The 14,373-nt window shown below is 42.9% G+C and overlaps 1 protein-coding gene across 4 annotated transcripts in view; it reads right to left on the bottom strand.

Annotated features, from left to right (window-relative positions):
• The window catches only part of LOC132402111 (potassium channel subfamily T member 2), an 884,531-nt gene that overhangs the window by 311,469 nt on the left and 558,689 nt on the right, over positions 1–14,373 (bottom strand). The gene's annotated exons all lie outside the window — the stretch shown is intronic.

Raw genomic sequence — 14,373 nt, 5'->3', positions numbered from 1 at the left:
AAGCTGATATTTCGCCTCACGTCTCAGAGAGTTATTGATGGTGCATCAGGGGTGTGGTATACATCTCAAGAGATGAGCCTTCATCATGTCCCTTCTGAGTGCATTTGTAATATTGTCCTTAATTCAGTTTTCTGTGTCAGTGATCTGTTAGATCTTTTGTGAGGGAGGGGTTGGGGGATTTGCGGTTTGAGGTTCGAGCTGCTCTTTTACGTGTGGGCGATCTATTAGATTTATGTGCAAGGGAAGGGGAAGGGGTTTAGGATTTGCAAGTTTTGTTTCTTTTTCATTTTCATATGGGGTGAGGGTTGATGTCTTCTCGTTTAACAACACCCATGGCTTCTCTGTATCTTATGGCCATCTGGAGAAGGCGAATATCAGAATTGTATTGTAACATGCATTACTTTGACAATAAAATGAAGCTTTGAACCCTATAATTCCACGTACTGATCCATGCTATAAGTTCATCATCAATTGCCCATAATACTCCTAGTATTACAATACATGTACTTTGTCCCATTGGGTCTATTACCTTGCTCCTGCCTGTTCTTAGTAGTCATGACATCTGTCTTCTCAATTTCTTCACTTTTTGACCTAGTGCTCTCATTCCTAACCTCCTGCCAAACTAATTTAAATCCTCCCAAGTAGCACTAGTGAATTTCCTGGCCAGGATGTTAGTTTCCCTCCATTTCTGGTATAATCTGTCCCTCTTGGTCATCCCTGCCCCAGAAGATGTTCCAATAATCCGAGAACCTGACCCCCGAACCTGAAACCCTGCCACCTGCACCAGATACCAGATCCCCAGCCATGTACAATACGATACAAAAGTCTATATATATATATATATATATATATAGGATACTTCGGACTTTTGCACAGTGTGTGGTAATTTTATGCATTGCATTCTACTGCTGCCGTAAAATAAAGATAAATTTCATGACATATGTGAGTGCTGATAAACCTGATTCTGATATGGGTCTCTTTTGTGGAATGAGTGTGCAAACAGGGCAGGAAAAGGAAAATCATGGTTGGGAAATGTGTAAGGGAGAGGGAAGGAGCAGGAAGCATGAGAGAGATATCCTGTAATGATCAATTGTTAGTAATCAAGTGACCTTGCCTGGTGTCTTAAGGCTGGGTGTGTCTGCACTTGCACCACTCCCTGCCCCGGCACTCCTTCTCTGCCACCCATCCCACACAGTCACTCCCAACATCTTTTGCTCCCCACCAGATTTACAAACTCACTCACCACTCCACGTTGACAAATGCAGTGCTATGCAAGATTAGCTATATACATATATGTGTCTAAGACTTCTGCACAGTACTGTATTCGCCTGTGCTATCTTTATATCTTTCCCTGACTAGCACATAGAACTGGGAGTAATCCAAAATCTACTAATCTTGAGGTTATACTTTTCAGCCTCTTTCCCAATTCCCTATGCTCACTGTGCAAGACCTCTTCCCACTCTTTACCTATACCGATGTCCACAACTCACCAGACTGAATGTAGTGGGTTGTAATGAGATCTTGTCTCAAAGGACTAACAATATTATTAGTAAAATCTGCTGTCACAATTGGCACTGATGATGTTTTTGGGGAGTGCCTTACACCACCCTAATACTGAATGCCAGCTCTAACAATACCACTTCATGCTCTCTACTTATTCTCCTTAAAGACCAGCTCTCAAATACCTCCTCATGCAGACATGACACAATAAAACATACATGAAGAAACATGCCCTTCCACCCGCAGTAGTTATGCTGACTATAATGTGAATCCAAGCTAATCCCGTCTTCCTACATTCCATTTGAAACATGAATGTTCTATGTCCTATTTTAACTCTAGTCCATCTCTCCTTGTCCAATCATGTCCCACTACATTCATAACATTTGTGGTGTCCTTTGCCATTTGAACATAATTCATTCCTTACACCCATTTGCTGATTTTCATCTTAATATCCTATCCTTCTGTTATCAGCTCTGTACTAGTACAGCTTCTGCTTCTTTCGAGAACAGAGACCCCTCAGCTACTACGCTCCTGGTTGAAATAATTCTTACATTGAACAACATTTTTTTTAACTCCATTTATTTTTCAAAAATAATATTTATATCTATAATAATTGTCTCAGTGCCACTTGTCACTCTCACGCTAATTTAAATTTTTCTTCACGGCCAATATACACCTTCACCTGGCCAGTCCCTGTCCCTTTTCACCCCTTCTTTGACTTCTCTATTTCCATTTCATGGGATGGGTGAGGAAATACAAGCCCTCAAACACCCACAAGCTGTGCTAACCAAGCCTCTTCTACTTTGTTTTAATTTTCAGTCTGTATGTATCTACAGTATTATTTCTATTTGGATAATGCCTCCTTTCATACCAGTTTTCCAATAGGTCTTTTTAAAAAAATTCTCAGCCTCAAGTTCCCTTCCACCATACCCTGCATGACTCTCAAATATATCTGCTCCATTTCTTGCACTTCTGCTTTCACCCCCCTCCTTCCCAGAAGACTGTAAGACCATAAGACACAGAAGCCAAATTAAGCCACTCAGCCCATCGAGTCTGCTCCACCATTCCATCATGGCTGATCCGGGATCCCGCTCAACCCCATACACCTGCCTTCTTGTCATTTCCTTTGATGCCCTGACCAATCACGAAACAATCAACTTCTGTCTTAAATATATGCATGGAGTTGGCCTCCACCACATAGAGTGGCAGAGCATTCCACAGATTTACTACTCTCTGGCGAAAAAAATTCCTCCTTACTTCTGTTCTAAAGGTTGCCCCTCAAGTTTGAGATGTGCCCTCTGGTTCTAGATACCCCCACCATAGTAAACATCCTCTCTATATCCATCCTATCTACTCCTTTCAACATTTGGTAGGTTTCAATGAGATCCCCACAGTTTCTTCTAAATTATGGCAGCCCAAAGATGCTAAATGCTCCTCATATGTTGAAGCCTTCATTCGCAGAATCATCCTCATGAACCTTGTCTGGACTCTCTCCAATGACACCACATCCTTTCTGAGATATGAGGCCCAAAGATGTTGACAATACTCCAAGTGTGTCCTGACTAGTGTCTTATATAGGCTCAACATTATCTCCTTGCTTTTATATTCTATTTCCCTTGCAATAAATGCCACCATTGCATTTGTCTCCTTTATCAAAGACTCAACCTGTAAATAACCTTCTGGGAGTCTTGCCCCTCTGATATTTGAACCCTCTCCCCATTTACATAATAGTCTGCACTATTGTTCCTTCTATCAAAATGCATTTTCATACAATTCCCAACACTCTATTCTATCTGTCACTTTTTTGCCCATTCTTACAATTTGTCTAAGTCCTGCTGCAATCACATTGACTCCTCGGCACTACCTACCCCTCCTCCTATCTTCATATCCTCCACAAACATTGCCACAAAGCTGTCAATTCCATTATCTAAATCATAGACAAAAAATATGAAGAGTAGTAGTCCCAATACTGACCCATGAGGAACATCGCTAGTCACTGGCAGCCAACCAAAAAGGGTCCCTTTTATTTCCACTCGCTGCCTCCTGCCAGTCAGCTATTCTGCTATCCATGCCAGTATCTTTCCTGTAATGCCATGGGATTTTATCTTGTTAAGCAGCCTCATATATACCACTTTTTCAAACATCTGAAACTCTAAGTAAATTACAGTCACTGCCTCTCCTTTCTCTGCCCTGCTTGTTACTTCTTCAAAGAACTCTAACAGGTTAGTCAGGCAAGATTTCCCTTTACAGAAACTAAGCTGACTTTGACTTATTTTATCATTAGTCTCCAAGTACCTCAAATCCTCATCCTTAATAATATACTTCAACACTTTCCCAACCACTGAGGTTAGGCTAACTGGCCTAGGATTTCATTTCTTTTGCCTTTCTCCCTTCTTAAAGAGTGGAGTGACAGGATGATAATGATACAATGATAGTGTCATGGTCTCTTCTGGCACTTGGCTATCATCCTCAGGAATTGGGCCTCAATCACCTTGTTTAGTTCCTAATCATTCTCAGGTTCCACTAACTACAAACACCTGCTTTCCATCAGCAAATGCAGTATAAAAATCCTGTGACCACAACAAGGAGGTGTCAGTTTGTTGGTTGACTTGTATGAGTAACCTCATTCCATGGTTCTTAGGACTATCAGTTCTAAGTCTAGCATTGTTCCTGTATTCTCTATGAAAACTAAGATTCCGGGTAAAGACTTCCTTGGTACCAACTCTGTGCTTGCTGTGACCGTAATGCCTCCCAATTTGGCCTCCGCGCCTGTGTTCAGTACTTGGGTTCATTCCACTGCCATGTCCTTGTAACAGATAGGATTCCTTTCTTCTTTCCTTTGGTCCCACCAGCATTCACATTCAATGCATTACCCTCTATAGTTTCTGACACATTTAATGCAAGGTCACCACCACCCTCCACTCCCTTTCAGCTTTAAAAGGAACTATTCCTTCCAGGATGCTCTGGATTCATTTTTACTGATATTTACTTCCCTACTAACAGCACCTTCTCATGCAATTATAGGAAATGCTGCACCTGCCCTTTAATGCTTTCTCATTATCCAGGGTCCTTACAGATGGAATAGCAATTAACATGCATTTCATTCAATTTGGTATAATACAGTCAGTTTCCCCTACATTAGAGAAACCAAAGGTAGATTAAATAACTACTTTGCAAAAATCTCCAGTTAGTTTGTAAGTACAAATCTATAAGCAATCTTCAGCCGCTTTAATTCTCCACTCTCTCCCAATTTGACTCCTGTCTTTAGCCTCATTCATTTCCCCAATAATCTCAATTACAGAGCATATCAAATTCCCTCCAGGCACCTTATAGCCTTCCAAATTTAATGTTGCATTCAACAATTTCAGATAAACAGACACTCCTTATATATCCACAATTCCAATTTTTTTCTACTGATTATAAAATTCTGATGAGACATCATGCACCTGGAATTTTAACTCTATGTTCTCTTGGCACAACCTGCTGCTTAACCTGTGGAGCTCTTTGAGTACCGGTACTTTATATTTTATTTAGAAGTAATTTCACATGGAAAAAGCAGCAGCCTTCTTTGCATATTATTAATATGCACAAGTGCTAACATTGAGTGATTAACTGCATTTCTTGTAAATAACATAAAAGGTTGGCCGTTTCAGTGTCAATGATAATTATGCACAATGCCATTACTTGATGACAATCGGGAAGTAATTAGCTAATTATCAAGAACTAACAGGAGGAGAAAATATCACCAAGTATATAGCAACAGAAATAATAAATTTGTTTCAAGAACATGCATCACTTCTATTAATTATTGAAAAAATGAAGGATACGATGGGTATTTTTCCTTTGTAGACTTCCATTCAATTAAGAAGATCTTAATTTATTGTTGCTCTATGCTATTATGTTCAAGTGCTTAACGTAATCATAAAAGGTAATGAGCCTTTTATTTCAAGGGGACTAGAATTTAAACATGGGGAAGTGAAGTGTCAGCTATTGAGTACTTGTTTAATTTTTCTAAACTTCAAGAAAGATAACTAGCTCTTGAAAGGGTACAGTACAGATCCACCAGAATTATACAATAGCTCAGAGGGTTGAATTCTGAGGGACAGGTTTATGGATTTGGTCTGTATTTCATTCATGAAGGGATGAGAGGTACTAATTGAAATCATCAATATTAAGAGATTCGATAGAACAGATGGAGAAAACCTAAATAATCTGGCGGAATCTAAAGTGGGAGGGAATAATTTTAAAATCTGTGCTGTAATATTTTGGAACAAAGTTAAAAATGTACTTTCATATTACGGTTACTGAAATCACGATCTCAGTTCCCCAAAAGAAGTCTGTGCTTGGAGTAGCAATTGAATTGTTAAGGCAAAGATCGATAGACTTTAATTAGATAGGAGTATCAAGGGATACAGTTTGAAGGTAGGTGGATGGAATTGGAGTTTCGATCGGCGATGAACTAATTAAATGGTACAGAGGATTATGGGGCTGAATAGCCTTTTTTTATTCCTATTTCCTATACAAGTAACTTAGCTAATGAACTGATATTCATCTGTTTGAAAAATCAGCATGAGATCAGTATACCGGGTAACTATTTTTAAAGAAGCATTCTCAGGTTAAGAAGGATGTTTAGCATTCTCCAAAAATGTGCTTTCTGTGGAAAGGAATCCAAGACAGAAGTGAATCAATACTCATCCTCGATGATGCTTCAGTGAAGATAATCTTCTAGACGATCTCTATAAATTTACTGGAAGTTTTAAGAATCCAGTGATAAATGCTGACTTTGCTACATAAATCTGAAGGTAATGATGAACAAGAAATGTGGGAGCTAATTGTTGGCAGGGGCATCCAGATGCCAGATGTAGTACAGATGATAACTACCACTAAAAAAATATTGCTGCTTTTGAGGAATGAAGGGCCTGCATATTTTTTTCAAGTATTCAAAGGTTGGAGGCAATAAATCTGATCAAATATGTATGTGCGTGAAAGAAAGATGGTTGCAAATTAGAAGATCAAGAAAAGCTACCCAGATGCACAGAAATACAAGTGAGCAGTTAGGAAAGTAAAAGCGCATTTGGAAATAACAAGATTACCTAAATAATTATTACAAATCATATGCAAGAGTGAATTTAACTGTTGTACCTAACAGATGAAGTATATTCAAAAGGATTTTTAAAAAATAGCTCCAAGCTCATTATATAATTGACTGATACTATTTGTTTGGCAGTTGCAAATAAGGACTCGTGACTCTATATCATGCAGAAGGAATAAATAAAATGATATGCTGGAATTCCTACAATTTCTGAATTAACATACAATCGATGTGCACACATCCACTAAATGGTGGACTCCTGGGAATCAGAGTCAATTCCACAAGATGGTAATAACCCAAAGCACAATACATAACAATGACAACTTTCCCATGGGAAAATCTGGAAGGTGTTGTTAAATCCGGAACACAACAAAGACATAGTGATAAGTAGCATAGTAAATAATTTATTATGTGTGGCATAACTGCAGTATGTTTATGATTTACCAATATGGCACACATTTGCACAGACAGTAAACAGTACATTTAATAATTTGTTTAAGAGTATTAAAAGTCTATAATGAAACCCAATTTCCCTCAGGATCAATAAAGTATGTCTGTCTGTCTGTATAAAATTATTAATTTTAAGATAGAGTAGGTGAAAAGAGAAATTTGAAGTCTTAGTTGTAAAACTTTTAAGAGTATAATAAATTGAAGCTGGTGCTGCTTAAAAAGAAACACCAGTTTTATGGGGGAGAAAAGGGTCACAGAGTACTTAGATACTAAGATGACATGGTCAAAAAGGTGCTTAAAGACCATATACAGATTCTGCTTCAACATCATCTGGAAGACTCCAATTGCAATACAAGCATACAAATGATCAAAATGTGTGTCAGAGAGATTAGTTCTAGTTGTACATGGATTGAAACTGCAATCTGTTTGTCATCAAAGTGTCCTTTAGAGACAAATCTACAGAAAAACAAGTCTTTCAATGACAGTTTTAATGGAGTGAGGAGGATTGTGAGCACTCATTTCAGCCCCACAAAAATCTTTGCAGGCCTGACTTTGCTTTTTGTGTGATTTGTCCTCCCAATCCCCAATTGTGTAAACCACCAGTGAATTCTTTGTGCTAAACCCCGATTGAGCTATGCCACCAGAAAACAATAAAGTGAAATGAGTAGCAAAAGACTGCACTCCCATAAGGTGCAACCAAAGTCTATATAATGCTTCTCGACAATTACTACTGTGATAAACTGAAAAATTGCATTAAAAACACAAAATGCTGGCAGAACTCAGCAGGCCAGACAGCATCTATGGGTAGAGGTAGTGACGACATTGTGGTGAACTACATATACCTGTCTGGACACGCCCCCTGCTGACTGCTCCTGTGGCTCCTCCCACAGACCCCTGTATAAAGGCGATCAAGGCCTGAGCTCGGCCTCTCAGTCTCCAGGATGTAGTATGGTGGTCACTCACTGCTAGTTCCTTCTTCCATTCAATAAAAGCCGATATCTTGCCTTATGTCTCAGAGTGAGTTATTGATGGTGCATCAATTTTATTGACTGCAAGTTTTAAAACATGGAAACCATTTTACGTCCGGACCGGTTGGATTTGGACCCCCAAGACCCTGAAGCAGCTCTTGCTTTTGAACTCTGGCTTGCATGCTTCCAATCATACTTGGAGGAGGTTCGTGCAACTGAACCCGCTGTTATGCACAGAATTCTCCTCTCGAGGGTCACCCCAAAAGTTTATTCATTTATCAGAGACCTGCTGACCTACGAAGGGGCACTGGACACCCTCAAAAGACAGTACCTGCAGCCAGTGAACACCGTCTACGCAAGACATCGTTTAGCTACCCGGCAACAGCGGCCTGGAGAATCGAGTGCCAAGTTTCTCCGAGCTCTACAGACGCTCGTCCGAACTTGTGACTGCAAGACGCTCACGGCAGAACAGCATGTGGAGCTGCTAGTACGAGATGCCTTTGTGACAGGACTGAGATCAGTGTACCTGCGCCAGAGGTTGCTGGAAAAAGCCGATCTTACCTTACGCTCAGCGATCGAGACGGCCGACACTCTGGAAGCTGCTCTGCACAATGCTGATGCTGGCCCACACATCCCACCCAGCACCATGCCGACAGCTGCTACCGACATCACTTGCAGTCTCTCCACCCTCAAGATCCCTCCCCCACCGCTGTTCGCCAACCTGATCCCCGACTGTAAACCTGTGGCAACTAAAAGCAGGAGGTACAGCGCGGGGGACAGGGCCTTCATTCAGTCAGAGGTGCAGCGGCTGCTCAGGGAGGGGATCATTGAGCCAAGCACAAGTCCTTGGAGGGCCCAGGTGGTTGTTGTTCGGACTAGGCAGAAAGATAGGATGGTCGTGGACTATAGTCAAACCATCAATAGGTTCACGCAGCTTGACGCGTACCCCCTACCCCGCATCGCGGATATGGTCAACGAGATGGCTCAGTACAAGGTGTACTCGACAATAGATCTGAAATCCGCTTATCACCAGCTCCCCATCCGCCCAGAGGACCGCCCCTACACCGCCTTCGAGGCGGGCGGCAGGCTCTATCACTTCCTGCGCGTCCCCTTCGGTGTCACGAATGGTGTCTCTGTCTTCCAGAGGGAAATGGACCGGATAGTGGACCAGAACCAACTGAAGGCCACATTTCCCTATCTGGATAACATCACCATCTGTGGTCGCGACTAGCCGGATCACAACGCCAACCTCCAACGATTTCTCCAAGTGGCCGAAGCTCTGAACCTTACTTCTAACAGGGACAAGAGTGTGTTCGGAACCACCCGACTCGCTATCCTTGGGTATGTCGTGGAAAACGGGGTCATTGGCCCTGATCCCGACCGTATGTTAGAACTCCCTCTTCCCACCACTCTCAAAGCCCTCAGACGGTGACTGGGTTTTTTTTCCTATTACGCCCAATGGGTCCCCCATTACGCAGACAAGGCCCAACTCCTGGTCAAGTCTACCACTTTTCCCCTCTCTGCTGAGGCCTGCGCGGCCTTCAGCTGCATTAAAGGGGACATTGCCAAAGCTACGATGCATACGGTGGATGAGACCATTCCCTTCCAAGTAGAGTGTGACGCCTCCGATTTCGCTCTGGCTGCTACCCTCAATCAGGAAGGCAGGCCAGTAGCATTCTTTTCTTGTACCCTTCAAGGCTCTGAAATTCGGCACTCCGTGGTGGAGAAAGAAGCCCAGGCCATAGAGGAGGCTATTAGGCACTGGAGGCACTATCTTGCTGGCAAAAGGTTCACCTTGCTGACCAACCAGCGCTCGGTTGTGTTCATGTTCAGCAACCAACAGCGGGGCAAAATCAAAAATAATAAGATTTTGCGGTGGAGAATAGAACTCTCCACCTACAACTATGATATTCTGTACCGGCCTGGCAGACTCAATGAGCCCCCTGATGCCCTATCCCGGGGAACGTGTGCTAGCGCCCAGCTCGACCAGCTATACGCCCTTCATGCACAACTTTGCCATCCAGGGGTCACCCGATTTTACCATTTTGTGAAAGCCCAAAACCTGCCGTACTCCCTGGAGGACATCAGGATGAGGACCAGGGACTGCCAAATCTGCGCCGAGTGCAAACCGCACTTCTACCGTCCTGACACAGCGCAACTTGTCAAGGCCACCCGCCCTTTTGAGCGACTGAGTGTAGACTTTAAGGGTCCCCTTCCCTCCACCGACCGCAATGTCTATTTTCTCAATATTATCGACGAGTACTCGCGGTTCCCCTTTGCCATTCCCTGCTCTGACACCACTACCACATCCGTCATAAAAGCCCTGCGCCAGCTCTTCACTCTGTTCGGATATCCCTGCTATATCCACAGTGATAGAGGGTCCTCCTTTATGAGTGATGAGCTGCGTCAGTACCTGCTAGCTAAGGGCATTGCTACTATTCGGACCACGAGTTATAATCCCCGGGGAAATGGACAGGTGGAGAGGGAGAATGTCACAGTGTGGAAGGCCACAATTTTAGCCCTTAAGTCAAAAGGGTTGCCGGTCTCTCGATGGCAGGAGGTCCTCCCTGAGGCACTCCACTCTATCCGCTCTCTGTTATGTACGTCCACCAATGCCACCCCTCACGAACGCCTATTCTCTTTTCCCAGGAAGTCTGTCACTGGGACCACCCTACCAGTTTGGTTGACGTCCCCGGGGCCAGTGCTGCTCCGGAAACATGTGAGGAGTACTAAATACTTCCCGCTGGTCGAGAGGGTTCACCTTCTACATGTGAACCCCCAGTATGCCTACATGGTCTTAGCTGATGGGCGGGAGGCCACGGTCTCCGTCCGCGACCTGGTGCCCACAGGTGCAGTGGACCACTATCCCGAACACTCTCCGGTAACTATGAACCCTGTACCAGAGGTGACACCGCGCACACCGAGCCCTACACAGACTCCTCACGACACTCATATACCGGGCGTTTCGTACGCATATATACCAGGCGCCTCGCACATGCGTGAGGGATCACTGACGCCTAGTGGGCTGGAACCAGCACAACCTCTGTCTCCTGTGCAATCACCACCGGCACTGGCACCTGTGTAATCACTACCGCCGGCATCTGTGCAATCACAGCCGGTGCTACGTAGATCACAGCGACAGATTCGACCACCTGATAGACTTAACCTGTAAGAAACTTCGCCACATGGGGACTCTTTTAAAACAAAGGGGGGGGGGGGGTGAATGTGGTGAACTACATATACCTGTCTGGACACGCCCCCTGCTGACTGCTCCTGTGGCTCCTCCCACAGACCCCTGTATAAAGGCGATCAAGGCCTGAGCCCGGCCTCTCAGTCTCCAGGATGTAGTATGGTGGTCACTCACTGCTTGTTCCTTCTTCCAGTCAATAAAAGCCGATATCTCGCCTTACGTCTCAGAGTGAGTTATTGATGGTGCATCAGACATTTCGGGCCGAAACCCTTCATCAGGAGGGTTCCGAAACGTCGTCACTACCTCCTCCCATAGATGCTGTCTGGCCTGCTGAGTTCTGCCAGCATTTTGTGTTTTTATTTATTTCCAGCATCTGCAGATTCACTCGTGTTGCCTTTGAAAAATTACATTTATATCTTTCTGAGAGTAAGAGAGGACAGATCACCGGCATAATTATACAAATCAGAATCATAAATGTTCTCATTGTTATTTAGAACAGTATAAAAACAAACAGCCAATGCTGTAAGGCCTCATTTCCAGCAGGATGCTACAACTGAACGAGCCATAGTTCAGAATTACAGGAGTACTATCAAGGCTCTTTTTCCTGTGTTTCTTGAGCATACAATTCCCAGTGGAAGAAAGCAATTAGAAAATTATCCCTTTAATTGCATAAAACACTTTGGAGAGTTACTAAGCAGAAACTGTGCAGTTACCACAGAAACCATGATTTTTCAATGGGAATCTAGTGCGTTATACAGAAGCTTGTTTAGTCATTAAAATTTTTAAAGGAAGCAAGTTGTTTTGAGTGAACTGAAATATACATAGGAGTGTGTACAATTAGTTATTCATCCAGTTTTTTCCTCACATTTCTCCCAGGCTTGCAATAAGCAATTTGTACGTTCACTGCTATAAGTGCAATCACGTCAGCATTTCTCTGCATCTACCCTCTAAAAAAGATAAATTTAACAGGATTACACTACCCTCTTATTCTTCAGGTAAGATCCTAGTGAAGCTTCATTTGGAAATTATTTAATGTGTTTTGAATTGATATAAAGATCCAGTGTTGTAGCTAGTAACACATTGAACTTTTAGTTCAATTATTTTCCCAGTGCTCAATTTCCTCAAACGGTGGTATTTAAAAGGCAACTCAGCCATTTTTGACTTACTTCTGCAGTTTGTAGCACTGCTGTATGGAGGCAATAATGAACACAGGTTAGGAGTTCAAAGTGTTTCTGCAACTGAGTGAGCTGCACTGCCTTTTCTGCCTTGGCAAAGGGTGGACTGGTGGGAATCCTGTTTAGAATATAGAACACAGAACAGTACAGCGCAAAAGCAGGCCATTTGGCCCACAATATTATGCCGAACCAAATAAATTAGTAATCAAATGGTCAACTCAACTAATCCTAATGCCTGCATAATGTCTGTATATTTTCATTATCTGTACATTGATTGGCTATCTAAACCTCTTATGTACCCTCTGCAAAGCCTCGGCATCCTTCCTATAATGGGGCAATTACAGTACGTGCAATACTCCAAATGCGGCCTAACTAGAGTTTTATACAGCTGCAACATAAGCTCCTGACTTCTGAATTCAATGCCTCAACTAATAAAGGCAAACCTGCCATATGCCTTCTTAATCACCATATCAGAGAGTCATGAATTTGGACCCAGAGATAAATCTGTTAATCAAGACTGTTAAGGGTCTTGCACACAACAGTACTGTCTCAATACATTTGACCTACCAAAGTGCAACACTTTACATTTGGCTGGGTTAAACTCCATCTGGTATTTCTCTGCCCTAATCTGCCACTAAAGATAAGTGTGAGGTGGTTCACTTTCATAGGTCAAATTTGATTGCAGAATATAGCATTAATGGTAAGATTCTTGGCAGTGTGGAGGATCAGAGAGATCTTGGGGTCCGTGTCCTTAGGATGCTCAAAGCTGCTACGCAGGTTGACTTTTTGGTTAAGGAGGCATAAGGTGCATTGGCCTTCATCAATCGTGGGATTGAGTTCAAGAGCCAAGAGGTAATGTTACAACTATTTAGGACCCTTGTCAGACCCCATTTGGAGTACTGTGTTCAATTCTGGTCACCTCACTACAGGAAGGACGTGGAAACCATAGAAAACGTGCAGAGGAGATTTACAAGCATGCTGCCTGGATTGTGAAGCATGCCTTATGAGAATAGGTTGAGTGAACTCTGCCTTTTCTCCTTGGAGCAGCAGAGGATGAGAGGTGACCTGCTAGAGGTGTACAAGATGAAGAGAAGCATTGATTGTGCAGATAGTCAGAGGCTTTTTCCCAGGGCTGAAATGGCTAACATGAGAGGGCACATTTTTAAGGTGTCTGGAAGTAGGCACAGAGGAGATGTCAGGGGTAAGTTTTTCATGCAGAGAGTGTTGAGTATATGGAATAGGCTATCAGTGATGGTGGTGGAGGTGGATACAAAAGGGTCTTTTGAGAGACTACTGGATAGGTACATGGAGCTTAGAAAAATAGAGGGCCATGCGTAACCCTCGGTAATTTCTAAAGTAAGTACATGTTCGGCACAGCATTGTGGGCCAAAGGGCTTGTACTTTGCTATAGGTTTTCTATGTTTCTATGTTTTGAAAGGGACAGCACGGTAGCATAGTTGTCACCTACATTTGGATATGTCCCAAGTGCACAGTAAGAGACACTGAAGCGGTTGGTAGTTCACAGACTTTAATGCAAACAGAGTTAGAGGGAAAAGAAAATAATAAACACTAAGCCAAACAGGGCCGTTAACTAAAACTCTCGTATGGAAAACAAAGCCAATACTGCGGCTGAAAGGAATAACCAAATATAAAACAAATACTGCTAGCCTTCAGATTCAGTTGACTCAATCATTCAATTTCTCATGCAAGGCTGAAGGCAAGCAGGCAGCAAAATATTGCTGAGTACTCAAGTCTTAACAAGCACTGCAACAAAAAGAATGGAGTTAAAAACCATCACAATGAAATCATAATTAGCTGACACATGCATATTCAGAAGCGCCAATCTGTACATAGTCCAACAAAAGGAAGGGCTAGAATGGATCTGGTGCTGGATAATGAGACTGGCTAGGTGACTGAACTTTCAGTGGGTGAGCTGTCCCATAACTCTAAGTTTTAAGATAGCAATAGGTAAGGATAAGTATGGACCTTGCGGGAGGG

Source organism: Hypanus sabinus, chromosome 11 (assembly GCF_030144855.1).
Source record: "Hypanus sabinus isolate sHypSab1 chromosome 11, sHypSab1.hap1, whole genome shotgun sequence".
Classification (NCBI taxonomy): Eukaryota; Metazoa; Chordata; class Chondrichthyes; order Myliobatiformes; family Dasyatidae; genus Hypanus; species Hypanus sabinus.
Note: the sequence above shows the minus strand (reverse complement) of the source record. Positions and strands in the feature narration are given on the sequence as shown.